We start from the raw sequence: 14,305 nt of genomic DNA on the forward strand, positions 1-14,305 counted from the left end.
GGCCAGGGTGCCGTAGTAACAATGATCAGCCACAGACTGCTGACAACCTTGCCCTGAAAGACTATACACATTTCTTGCCAGTTAACAGAAACACTCACTATTTCACGCAACTAGTAATGGAATTCTGTGCTTAGAAAAGAAGAGGGCTTCAGGCAGCTAGATGTGTAGTGCACATATTTTGATGAGAAGTATGTCTATAAGTCTAGACGTTTGAATCTGATGGCAAAAGAGGATGATGGTGGTGGTGGTAAAGCAGGAACAATGGCTCAGTGACTGAGTACTTACTGTTTTTGCCTAAAGAACGCAGGTTTGGTTCCTAGCACTCACATATCAGCTCATAACCACCTGTAACTACAGTTCAAGGAGCTCCAACTCCCTCTTCTGATTTCTGAGAGCCCCTGAACATGTGTGGTGCACAAACATTTACTCAGGCACACACACACACACTCTCACTCTCTCTCTCTCTCTCTCTCTCTCTCTCTCTCTCTCTCTCTCTCTCTCTCACACACACACACACACACACACCACACACACACCCATAAAGTTAAATTTATACTTTTCAAGCCTACCATAGTGGCACATGCCTTTAATTCTAGCACTTGGGAGGCAGAGACAGGTGGGTCTCTGTGAGCTTAAGCCAGCCAGATCTAAAAAATATGAGTTCCAGGACAGCCATGACTGTAACACAGAGAAACCCTGTCTTTAAAAAAACAATAATCAAAAGACAAATACAAAAAATATACTTTCAAAGAGATAATTGTCTGATTAGGCCCATTATTTATACACATTTCTTTCACATATTCAAAATACATTCACATGATTTATGTAACTGGTCATAACTTACAGCTTCAAACTCATTCATTACTAGACTGAACCTTCCAAGATGCTTGGAGTCTACTCTTTTTTTTAAACTTTAATTTTATTTTATTTTACAATATAATTTAATTCTACATATCAACCATGGATTCCCTTGTTCTCCCCCGTCCCAACCCTCTCTCCTTCCCCCCAGCTCACCCCCCATTCCCACCTCCTCCAGGGAAAAGCCTCCCCCAGGACTGAGATCAACCTGGTGGACTCAGTCCAGGCAGGTCCAGTCCCCTCCTCCCAGGCTGAGCCTAGCGACCCTGCATAAGCCCCAGGTTTCAAACAGCCAACTCACGCACTGAGCACAGGACCCGGTCCCACTGCCTGGATGCCTCCCAAACAGATCAAGCTAATCAGCTGTCTTACCTATTCAGAGGGCCTGATCCAGTTGGGGGCCCCCAGCTTTTGGTTCATAGTTCATGTGTTTCCATTCGTTTGGCTATTTGTCCCTGTGCTTTATCCAACCTTGGTCTCAACAATTCTCACTCATATAAACCCTCCTCTTTCTCGCTAATTGGACTCCTGGAGCTCCACCCAGGGCCTAGGCGAGGATCTCTGCATTCATAAGCCCACAGCCTCTAGGGGAAGCTGGGATTATGCCAGCCATTCTATTTCTTGTAGCCCAGATAGGAAAACTGATAGCAATAACATCTAGCATGAAAGTGCATCATTGTTTGGTGACATGGTAAGCTACAACTTGAAAGTTTGAAAAGGGAAAAGAATGCTCCTCCTTGTTTAAGGACATACAGCATGGGGAAGCTGGAGGGTTAGTCTATTGTAGTTCTGTACTGCTGATGCCCTTTGAGGAAGCATGAGCATTCAGATCAATCCAGTCACAGCTGGTGGGCCAACTGGATTGATGGCGAACTCATGGTGCGGTACATTTAGACCTGAAACAAAAACTTCAACTGAAATCAAGTGAGGCATTTATTAATTTGTGTGCATGATTTAAATATGTAAATGAGTTCAGTGAATGTATAAAATGTAGTAAAATATACAAAAGTGGTTTTGGATACTTCTTGTTTGAGTACACACAAGAAAGTGCCAGGACATACTTTCTCTGACACTCTGACATCTCTCGAAGGGTTTTGGGACATGTTTCTGTAGATGAGATAAGGCATGGAATTCAAAGCAACAGCAACCTAAGCATTTGAAAACATGTAGTATTATCTTCTGCATGGTCTCAATGGTTGGTCTAATTTGCTTTTATGCCCGTGGACCAATAGAACATATTTAATAGAGTAAACCTGCTTTGTTTGCCTGAGAAGCACCAAGCAAGTGTGAGACTAAATGTATTCTTCCTTCACCAGTTCAGCTCTCCACAGCTATCCTAACTCCCCAGTTTACAGAAGCATATGAACACCACTTTGCCCAAACTAACATTTTCCTACAGATACTACTGTTTCTATTGAGCTAAATAAATCTTACCCATCACATGCAGAAATGGAGCAGACCAATGGATTGCTCCTGATCCTGAATGACTTGCATTTCTGAATTTTAGCTCAACAGCAGTAAGCTGTACTCTGAAATCATCCAGGGGGCTTTATGATATCAATATGTTGGGTTCACTCCCAGAAATTGATTGTGTTAGTCTAGGCTTTTGCATATTGATCCAAAATGTTGACAGCTACAGGTCTAATTTCAGCTACCTCATTTCTAACAGCACCCTGTCTACCTCTGTGAGGTTCAAAGTCATGTTAGAATGTCTAACATCTGAGGATTCACCAGCTTCTATTTTTCCTTTCCTTCAGCAGGGAAAGAAAGGGTGAGAAGTGTGGGGAGGAGTCTGTGAGGGAGAGGAGCTGGTATCTGTCCCCAGGGTGCACAAAGCCATTTCTATTAGCAGTTCATTAGGACTGACACACTGTCCTTGGTGGAAGCAGATGCTCTTCATTCTTGCCTTAGTGCGAATGACCTTGATCAGATAATCACCTAACACCTGCTGAAGATTTGTGACTTAGGTTTAAGGAAGCCAGGAGAGAAAGCTGCAAGGCCCCAGGGGACTTACAGAAGAAATGCCAGGCTCCTGCTGTCTGGCAGTCAAGCCTCTGAAAAACAGGCATGAAAAACAGGCTTTCCATAGGGCAATATGATTACTCTGAAAACCACACTTCCCTTTCACATTGCTGGGTGATGAGTGTTAGCAGTCTGCATCTGATCAAGTCACTTGTCTGTCTCTTGGTCCTTCATGACTTTTTCTCTGATTTTATTTTTTCTTCACCATGAAGCTGTTAACAGTTGTTGGATAATTCTACCACTCGCCAGTGGCTTAGAATCCCATGAGGACCAAGGCCTGGCCCCACCCAGTCCTCTTTGCCACCTGCTTAGCACATGGCAAGCATGTAGGGCCTGCTGAACTTAACTGAACTGCTGTATTGTTACAAGCTTTCTCATCTGCATTCTCTCCCAAATTCTCTCCACCTCAGACTAATAGAACACCCCGAGGAAGACAGCAGCCACAAATCCTCACATATTGTCAGGGATCAATAAATAATTGTTAAATGGATTAATGGCCAGTACATTGATATTAAAATCAGGGGTTGGAGATATGGCAGTTAAGAGCATGTGCAGCTCTTGTAGAGAACCAAGTTCGGTTCCCAGCATCTGTGTTCGGGAGCTCACAACTGCTGAAATCTCCAGCTCTACGTAATCTGAGAGCTTTGGCTTCTTTTGATAAGTACACACATGTACATACATCTGCTGGCACACACACACACACACACACACACACACACAAAAATAATAATTTATAATTATATCTCCCAGTTCACATGCTGTTGAACAAGGTAAAGTGGAAAGAATGTGTCTATGAATGTATGTATCAATATTATATGTGACGAAGTATTGTCTTAGTCAGAGTCAAGGATTAAGACATCTCTTGAGACATGGTTTAAAGTCATTTTAAGCATTTCAGGGATCTCAGAAGAGTAAGAAATAATAGGATGGTACAGTTGATGATTCAGGCAGACAGATAAACACACACATACACACACACACACAGAGAGAAGAGAGAGAGAGAGAGAGAGAGAGAGAGAGAGAGAGAGAGAGCACAATGGAATGAAAAAGGACAGAAATATGAAGTACTATGAAATCAAAGGAAAGGAATGTCAAGCATGAATAGGTAACCAATGAAAAAGAACCCTGGCTGTTGTCATATTTGAGAGTGTCAGTTTTAAGAATTAATAAGGTTGTGACTATGTCTTTCATAAAAAAGGTCACAGACTTTTCTACAATGAACAATGTTAATAATATATATGTATATGTATATAATTTAGCTCTTTCATATACTATAATCCAAATGTATACATATATATGTATATATACTATAACAAAAGAATTACCAGGGAATTCTGTATTTAGCAGCACCACATAATTTCACGGCATAATAGAAAGTGTTTCACAACATTACATATAATTACATAGCATAAGCAAAAATAGATGAAATATCTACTTTGGCCTCCCCACTACCTGTTTTATGTTTAATTGTGTATTTTTTTATTTATTAAAAGGTCAATGTTACATATTTTATTATTTTAATTACAGCCCCCCATGACACTCTTTTATTTTAGATACATTTGTTTAGAAATCTGTCATATCTTACTATTATTCCATGATTTTAGGAATTCCATGTGGAATTCTGTAGAAGAGGAAGCTGGATCTCTTATTAACTGGGAAGCTTTGGTCGGAGAATCAACTCTGAAGCCTCTATCATATATATACATATATACTTATGAAGATGATGACTACCATGATCAGCATGAGGAATGGCATTTTTTCCATACGGTTGTATCAAAAAATCAAAGTTGGGCCAGGGAGATAACTGGGTGCTTCATGTGCTTGCAATGTGTGCTGGTCCATTTTAACTGTCAGCTTGACATAATCTGGAATCACCTGAGAAACTGAAGGAGGAATAATCTAGCTCTGGTGGCCTGCAGCCATGTCTGAGGGTGTTCGTCTTGACTGTTAACCGTTTTGGGAAAAACTAGCCCACTGTGGAGCCTAGCACACTCTAGGCAGGGACCCAGACCTTATAGGAGAGGAGAAAGCAAGCTGAGAGCTAACATGCAAGGACCTGTTTCTTCTTTCTGCTCTTGACCGTAGATGTGAAAGTCCAAGAGATGCTGCTACCCGTTTCATAGTTCCCGTTGTATGTTGTATTTCTAAAAATCCCTGCAATGATGTAAGGGAACTGGAAGCCAGATCAACCCTTTCTTCCTCTATGCCGCTTTTTTATCAGGTTATGTCACAGCAAAAGAAGGAAAACTAGGACACCTGTACGCAGCAGACATGAGGATTGGAGTTCAGAACCCAAGAGCCCAAGCAAAAGCACGTTGGGCCTAGCAGCCTGCCTGTAATTCTGGTACTGAGCAGCAAGGGTCCCTGGATCTCTGGGTCAAGCTGGTGGGCTGAATTAGTCATATTAGTGATCTCTGGGTTTGACTGAGACACCTGTCTCAAAGAAGAAGGTAGCAAGTGGATGAAGAGGACTCCCTACATCAGCTCATGGGCTCCACGCATACCCACATGCCTGGGAATGATTCCAATAGTCTATCTTCAGTAACTCTGAATTATCATTGTTGTGTTGGTCCCAAATAAGAGACTGGTCACATGTAGAAATATCTGTTTCACTTACCTCAAAGCAAGGAGGTGACTATTGCGTGTATTTCCTTCAATTCCAGGGAATAAATGCACAGCGCCTGCAGTACTATATGGCTAAAGATGTTTAACCAAATCCCTTCTGTGGCTGTGCTGCCGCTTGCTTGCTTCCACTTGCCTTTCTTGAGGGCACTACTCTTTCTCAGCGGTGATGTACTTCCTGCCTTCTGTTCTAAGACTAGACCATATCAGAGGGCAGTGGAAAGCAACCTGGTCATCTTTATCAGAAGCAAACCTGGGCCATGTGTGCCTGCCCACCCCACCTCTATTATAAACAACACATCCATGCTTCCCACAGAGCCAAAATGCTGTGGTCATAGCTTTGCAGTTTGAGAGTGAGTCGTTTATGATTCTTGCTTCCTCTTGCTTGACTGTAAATTCCTTGAGGTTAGGCAGCCCATTTCTGTCTACTTGCCCTCAGATAGCCTGTCTTACAGTGAGTTTAGCCCTGTTTTTTTTTTCCCCAAGCAATCCTTTTTTTCCCCTCTCAGGACATGGCTGCCTCAGTCTGGATTAACTTTATGCAACTCAATTTTCCATTTCTATCTGCTCTGTTTTACTTAAAAATGCTCATCTCCATATGCAATTATCCCTATCCTTTCCTTTCATTTATTATTTATTTGTTTGTTGCTTGGATCCCTACCCTGACCCTCCCACCCTGCTAGTTGAATAAAAAAAATCCTTTGAGGAAAGTCTGTGTTCACCTCTAAACACAGAACCTAGAAATGGTAATTGGTTAAGTTGATGTGAATTAAACACTTGGTCAACGAATGGTAGCATTGCGGGTGGTGGGGTGGTGGGGTGGGGTGTTTTCTTCATGGGAAGAAGAAAAAAGATGGAAATCAAAAAATGAGAGATAGGGAAGAAGGAAGAATAGAGAAGGAGCACTCTGAGAAGCCTAAAGCACTTGATGCTCACATTAAATAGAGGAGACAGGCCTATGATGGGACTTCACATTGTTTCCATTGTCTTAAGCACAGAGGACGATGATCCTGCTATACTTCAATGAACTGTCTTCCTGTTAAGAGAGCAGGTGTTGTTCAAATCTTAGATGGTCTTTTAATAAAAAACCCAGAGCCAGATATCTGGGTGAAAGCTGAAAGACCAGAGAAGCAGAACAGCCAGCTACTAGTTCTTACTCCCCAAAATCCACAGCCTAAAGAGAGTGAGTTCCTGCTTCCTCACACCTTTTATACCTTTCTCTGCCCTGCCATATTACTTCCTGAAGTGAAAGGTGTGTGTGCTTCCCAAGCAAAGGCATGAGTTCTCAAGTGCTGGTATTAAAAATGTGTGCCACAAATGCCTGACCTCTATGTCTAATCTAGTGGCTGGCTCTGTTCTCTGATCCTCAGGCAAGATTATTAGGGTGCACATTATATCACCACAAGCAGGCCAGTGGTCCCCAACATCTGCCCCTACTACCATTCCATGCTACTAAACTCTTCATTTTGATATATCCTCAAACAATTATACACAAGACTTAACTGCTGTGGATATCGCTTTATATAAATAAAACACTGATGGCCAGTGACCAGACAGGAAGTATAGGCAGGACAAGGAGAGAGGAGAATTGGGGAAACAGGAAGAAGGAGGGAGAGACACTGCAGCCACTGCCAGGACAAGCAGCATGTAAAGATGCAGGTAAGCCACAAGCGACGTGGCAAGGTATAGATTTATAAAAATGGGTTAATTTAAGATATAAGAACAGTTAGCAAGAAGTCTGCCATGGCCATACAGTTTATAAGTAATATAACTGTCTGAGTGATTATTTTATACATGGATTGTGGGACTGTGGGTCTTGGTGGAAGCTGGAGAGAAGCCCTCCAGCAACACTTAACTTTTAGGTAATGTAAGAAGTACATGATTAAAGCAGTATTTGAAGTCTTTTATTTTTATAAACATTGAAAATATATTGATTTTACATGAAATTTTTTTTGTAATTCATACAATAATTGGTATGTTTCATATTGTAGTATATGAGATGTATTATCTATATTTAGATAACGGGCATTAAAAGAACTTTGTGTGTGAAACATCTAATTACCCTTGAAGATAAACAGACAAATAAATAGATTCATATAAATCTGTCAAGTATAGATATTCCGTTGTGAACAAGTTTGAATTCAGACTATAGAAGAAGTTACCTTTTTCCTGGTATGCAATATAAATAACATAGGTACAAGTGCATAGGCTTAACAGTGCTTCTCCATACAAGTGTTTGCATTGTTTTAATTACTTCTAAAAGCTTCTTATCTTAACTATTTTTACTTAAGCATGATAAGGAAGTATAGGAACTGAGGCTGGGTTCTAGCTTTGTCACGCAATCGATTATTTTAATCAGTATTATCATATCATGTATTATATTGTGTTATCATATATTATATAACTACATTATTATAAATAATTATTTTATCCCAGTATAGTAAAAATAAATTATAGATAAGTGTTTCAAAAGGTTTTCCTATTTCTATTTTTACAACCATTTTTCTTAGGTTTAGGTGACATGGAAGGAGGAGGCAGAAAAGACATTGTATTAAAAGGTAGTGGGAACTACTGAGCTGTGAATGCTGTACACAGAACAAAGAACAGAGTTTATAAAATAAACACTCTTACATGGGTCTTAAAGACTTCCACTTGGCTGAGAAAAATAAATGTTACTGTTTCTTTTATCTATATTGTTGGAAAACAAGGAGCTGATATTATCTGCCAAATCCATGTCCCCTGCCTGTAGTCCTGTTGGACTCGTTGGTATAATTAAGACTTGAAGGGACTGAAATAGCTCAGGAGCCTGCAGTGAACACTTTTTCCTTTACCTAAAAATGTAGTTTGATTTCATCTGAAATTGTCTCTGCAATTTCCCCTTCTTCCTGCAAATGACCGCCTTTTCGTGCTTATGGATGTGTGCACTCACGAGCCTGAAAACTCTAACACCGAAATGGTCTCCCTGAAGAATTACTAGTAGATTTTAAATGGGGGGGGCTATTAGCTTTTTATTACTAGAATGATTTTTTTTTTAAGTAGTTTCCACAATTTGAAATGTGACTCAGTGGCTATTGGTAGTTCAAAGCAACATAGTTTAATATTTTTTAATATATGATTTTATGTTTGTTTCAGTGGTTCAAAGTTTTAAATGATAACAGGTGAGGCTTACTCGACCGCAATGTTGTTTCAGACCTTCATTTATTTTGGCTCATTTCTAAGGTTTACATTGGCTTGAATGCTTGATCATAACATTCCTTTTCTCTTTATCTTGTAAAATAACATTTTTTTCTTTAACTTGCTTTTAACTAGAATGTTTATGCTATTGTTTCTAACATTAAGCGCCTTTCTTGAATTTCTTTTTGTTCTTTCTGATGGAACAAAATTTGTTTCAATGTTTTGCTGTTGTGTTGTTTCCAGAAGTTCCCCAACCTGGAGTGTTGCAGTAGACAGCTTCCCCTCTTGAGCCATACATAGGTTCAAAGTCCTGTTTGCCACTATGCTCAGTTGCAAAGGGCACGTTTTCTAGCATGTGAGAAAAAGATCAACAAGTCCCTAACTTGGAAGTGGTCTGAGCATAACTAAATTAATTCCTCAGACAGGATTCGGTCTCGGCAGCTCACTGAACAAACGGTCAGAGCAGAGGGGCATGGATGCTAACGCAGCAGGTGCAAAGGTAGCCTGTGCTCTCAGGAAGTCAGGGTTCTTTCTGGTGGTAGAAAATGGGAAGCCACTGAAGCAACTGAAAGGCTAGTAGCAATCTGGTAGGCTGAACTAGGAGCTTGGGAGTCTCCCAAGGCCCCTCCCTTCCTCAGTCCCGGAATGAGTCACTTTTCCACTGTGTCTACACCCATTCACCCTTCCTTTGCCAACATCCCTGAATACACCCAGAGTCACCCTCTAAGCATTTGCCAGAGATCTTTCTAGAATGCAAGTCCAGACACTCCACCCTATCTCCCTGGTCCTGCAAACTAGTTCATCATGGTGTTCTGAAGTAAAGTTGAAGCTTGTGGCTTCCTCTCCTGCCCACACTTCAATCTCCTTTTACAGAAAGGGATAGAGAAGACGAATGCATTGACTCTACATGGAACTGAACAGATAGCTTGCTTGCTTGTGCTCAGTTCTTCTCCACTGTTTCAGGGCCCACCTCCATCCAACTCCCTGTGCCTAGGTGTAAGGACATGTGAAGGTCAGGAGTCCACATCAGCTATCTTCTGAAATTTACTTTCCGTTTTCTTATTTATTTATCTTTTTGAAGGTCTCTCATTGAACCTTGGACTCAACGGTTGGCCAATGGCCTCTGAGAATCTCCCCTTCTCTACCTCCTTTCCAGCACTGTGGTTAGGGAATCTCGCCTGGGTGCTTTGAATTTGAACTCAGGTCCTCATGCTTGAGACCCAGTTTCTTTAAGGCTGAGTCATCTCCTTAGCCCATCAACTCTCTTTTTATCTTACTAATTTCTGCACATCTTTCAAGGCACTAGTTATACTGTGAAATTCCTCCCTTTCTCTGGGTCATTTGGTGGTGTTGTCTACCACCATAGCATCTAACTATCCAGCAGAACGAATGAGGTTGTCTCTTCCCTACCATGCTGCTCACAAAGTACAATCCTTGTATAAGGACCCCCCACACCCGCGCATTCCTACCTATACTTAACATCTCTGCCATAGCCCACATTCCACCTAGCTTCTGAAATAAACGCTGTGAAGAAAGGAAGTCCCCGGGCTACGGTGGTTACTAATTGTCAGTTAGAAACTCCCTGTCCCTGTTCTCCGAAAAAAATGTTAGTGTCATTTTACTTTGTTTCCATTGTTGGGGACTTGGGTACTTTTAATGATTAACACTGAGAAGTGGCACTAGTTAATTAATTAGTCCAGGGAGGGATCAGTAAGCAGGATTCAGCCAGTGTTTCACGGACCCAGCATAGGATCTGTTACTCAGGTCTGTTACTGGTACCTCTGCAAACCACTTGTGCACCCTAACATTTTTCCTGACATTTTTCCTCCTCCTAGGAAAGCCGGCCTCACTTTTTCAGTACAAACAGGCAGGGAGAAATCCTGTTACAGTTTGCATTCCCTCGCCCCTACTCAAATTATGTTCAAACCACGGAACAAGCGTTTTTAGTTAAAAAGCATCCTTGACCAAGTTATCAGAATTCCTTAAATTCACAGGAAATCCCGTCCGCAGATCTTCAAACTTTATCTCTTCTCACAAGCCCAGGATTCTTTTCATTTAAAGCCAAGTTACAAGACAGCACCCAGAGAACTAGGGGGCTGGGGTTTCATTTGCTCAGGCCGTTGCCCAGGGCTTGTTTGCGTGGGAGTACTTCTGCATCTCCTAAGATGTTATTTTATTTTAAAAGAGGGAGCCCTGCTTTCTGTACACCACACTGCGGAGTTGGAGGTAAGGGCGCCTCTAGACTGCAAGTTTTATTTACTGGTTAGACGGGAAGGTGGCCTGGGTTTGTGCTTGGGTGACGATCAGTTTTCCCGCAGAACTCCGAAACTGTGGAGTGCTGACTGCTGGAGGAAGATACCCGCCAACACCCTTGCGGCTTCTTTCCCGCCCTTCGCCCTCCAGGTTTCCAGGCAGTGCGGCGCTTCTGCCCCGGCAGGCCCGGCCGCTGACTCTAACCTTTCGTCTAACCTTGGTGGGCCTCCCGGGCTGGGCGCGGAGCCCTCGGAGCTGGAGCGGCGGTAAGCGGCGCGGGCCCGGGCGAGCGAGCGAGCGAGCGGGCAGGCGGGCTAGCTGGCGGGCGAGCGGGCGGACGGGCGGGGGCCGGGGCTGCGCGTGGGAGCTCGGCGGGCGCGTCCGCGCGCCTTCCTGGCGGGGCTGGCGCGGGGGAGGGGCCGCGCAGCGGCGGAAACCGGCGCGCGGCGATAAGAGGCTGCACGGCGACATGCCCCAGTCTCTCGCCGCAGCCCGACGAGTCGGGGCGCTCGCCATGCTCCCGTGACCCGACCCGGCCAGTTCTCATTCCCGTGGCGGGCATCCCGGAGTCGCGATCCCACAATGCCCGGGCAGTCGGGGCCCCGGCGGGCAGCCTGCACGGCCACGTGAGAGGTGAGTGGCGGGGCGGCCGCGCATTGTTCGGCGCTGCGGGCGGCGCTGCGGCGGCGGCCTGGGGTGGCGCTCGGGGGTCCCCCGGCTCGCACCGGCGGCGGCGCGCTGCGGCTCCCGGCCCTGGCCCGCGCCTCGCTGCTGGGGGGCCCCCGCGGGGCGCTGCGGGACCGGACTGGCAGCCGGGGAGCGGGGCGGGGGGGGGGCAGGTGCGTGGCCGAGTGCTCTGAACTCGGTGACCTCTGCCAGGGACGGCAGGGACGGCCACCGGCTGCGCGGGTCCCGGCCGCGCCCGCATCCTTCTGTCGGGGGGCTGCCATCCAGCCCTGGCTTCATGTGGGCCAAGTATGTGCACGCAGAGGTTAATGCTCTGCCTGCCACCCATAAATTACGCATGACATGTTTAGCTGGGCTGCCTTATATGGAGAGTGCTGTATTTCAGTCCAGGGTGCTTTTTGCCAAGTTTACAGGGCGGAAGACGCCCTGCTTTAGAGGGCTGCCGCTTTTCCTCCCTTTCTGGTCGTTTTGTAGTGCGTCACTCAAAAAAAAAAAAAAAAAAAAAAAAAAAACTGTAAGAAAAGTAAGTATAGAGCTTTCCAGGGTGGAGCCGCAGTAGGCTGGTCGAATTGCTTTCACGAAAAGTAGTCAGCATGTAGACTGTTTTTTAGACAAAAACAAGAAAATATGTAGCCTTCCCTCAACCTCTTAAAAAAAATGCCCGAATCTGTTATTGTTAGTAATGTATCATGGGAGAGTACTTTGATTCCAGAGCCTGTAACAAGAGAACCAAAAAATTACATATATAAAAATGGAGCTGAAGCCTTCCTGGTTAGCCCACAGCGTGTTACAACTACAGGGGTGTTGAGACAAGCTTAAGTGTGTTCTTAAGTCTCTCTGGCTTGTAGCCTATTTGGCTGCTGGGATGCTAAGATGGATCTGCATCCCCAGGATTAAAAACAAAGTTAGAAGCTGCCTGGAAGGTTATTGACACTGTCTTAGGTTTCTGTGCCCACCAGCACAGGCACAGACCATAGCAAGCGATTAATAAACTCTGCCATACTCTGAGGAATTTCATAAACAAATTAATACATGGAGAGGGAAGTCATAATTATGGCCTTTGGATTTGCAGGCCTTCTGCAACATGCTTTGAAATAGTACACCAATGGACATGCTATTCCTCTCTCCTAGGTTTCAACATAGTGTTTATACAAAGAACTTAGGGCATAACTTTTCCACACCAGGCTAAGTGTCCCCGGCCACATTCTCTGCTGTGGCTTTAGAGTGCTGGTGTTGTTTCCTGGTTCTATTTTCCAGATAAAGTTCTGATCACCAAGACAAGTTAAAAATGAAAGTTCAAGGACTACAGAATCCTTGGAGGATTTAGTTCAGTACACAGGATGTGTTAGATACATAGTTGGTAGCCTGAGACAATGTTATTTCATAACTAGAGAAAGCACGTGGCTGTCACTTCTGTCTTTGCCTTCTTAAAAGTTGGTGACAGTTAAAGTTAACTAGTTTTCAAGAAACATACCATGTCCTAGTGTTCCTGTTTTGTGTATTTGCAGGGGGTTACATTTTCTTTTTAATCTCTGTTAGTTTTTTTTTTTTTCAAATCTAGACATAAAATCTTTATATTTTCTTGTTTAATGAAGAGTTTCCTCAGTGAGAACTGTGAAGTTGACTGTTGTGTTTCTGGAACAGGTTAGGTCAGCACCAGAAAACCTGTTCATCTCTTTTATAATTACAGTCACTGAAGACATCATTGCCACATTTTACTATTGGGAGAGACTTAGACAAACCTCACATGTGCTTCGTTTCATTTTTTTTTTTTTCCCTGCAAATTTGAACCTAGGATGCACATGTCAGAAGGGAAAGCAGTATTACGTGGTTTGGGATATTACTGTTTGTGTGTGTACACTTCCACATTTGAGGCAGACTCCAAGTGGAATTCATTAAATTTTGATTCTAACATTCTGTTCTTGCTCAGGGCATGGAATTCCTGTGAAATGAAACACTTGGTTCTGTTCAGAGCAAGAAGAGATTACCTCAAGGTTTCTCCTTGAGGACGGAGGGGGTGGGGGAAACATGCAGTGATAGTTCTCGTTGAGGAAGAGTGTACTCTTCTTATATAATGTTTCCAATTTTTCTTGTAAGTAAAACTGTTAACCCTGCACTTATCACTGTCACCATACGGCAGGCCTGTATTTGATCTCTCTGTTTATGGAAACAGAAAGGTCTTGTTGCCCCTTCTGGCTTTCTGCTTGGTGGTAGATATGTGGACTAGAGAGCATCTTAGACCTTGCTTGGAATAAGCCCAAATGAATGGGCAACTAAGTTTTTTTTTTTTTTTTTTTTTTTTTTTTTTTAAATGCTCTAAAGGGCATTAGAGAAGGCAATGAATATGATGGTCAGAACAGTAGAGGAGTGAACAAAATATGTTCACTAAATGTTTGGTTCAGCTTAAGGTACTGACAGTGTGCATCAGGGGATTTTTCAATGTCTGGACTTTTAGATCAGAATCTCTATCTTCCAGGAAGTTTAGAATGTGCTGGCTGGTACAGAAGCCACGAGTCACATGTGTTGTTGTACACTTGAAATGTGTCTAGTTCTGAATATTGCTTTAAAGTGTGAAATACATACTGGCTTGTGAAAATTTTCTACTAAGAAAAGAATGTAAAATATTTGATTAATATTATATTTATATAACTATGTTATAACGACAATGTATTGAATATTGGTCTTGATA

General features: G+C 43.2%; 1 protein-coding gene across 22 annotated transcripts in view; it reads left to right on the forward strand.

Annotated features, from left to right (window-relative positions):
- The window catches only part of Mbnl1 (muscleblind like splicing regulator 1), a 173,315-nt gene that overhangs the window by 14,185 nt on the left and 144,825 nt on the right, over positions 1-14,305 (forward strand). For 15 of the 22 annotated variants that reach the window (XR_005091759.1, XR_005091758.1, XM_028890586.2 and 12 more), the window contains exon 1: positions 11,392-11,562. The exons of 2 other annotated variants lie outside the window; for them this stretch is intronic. The gene's annotated coding sequence lies outside the window, so the exon portion shown is untranslated. Of the gene's footprint in view, positions 1-10,975; positions 11,196-11,324; positions 11,563-14,305 lie in introns of those variants that run through there. 5 more of the 22 variants (XM_028890602.2, XM_028890603.2, XM_037206630.1 and 2 more) reach the window with 4 other exon arrangements.

The sequence above is a fragment of the Peromyscus leucopus genome, chromosome 6 (genome assembly GCF_004664715.2).
Source record: "Peromyscus leucopus breed LL Stock chromosome 6, UCI_PerLeu_2.1, whole genome shotgun sequence".
Taxonomy (NCBI): domain Eukaryota; kingdom Metazoa; phylum Chordata; class Mammalia; order Rodentia; family Cricetidae; genus Peromyscus; species Peromyscus leucopus.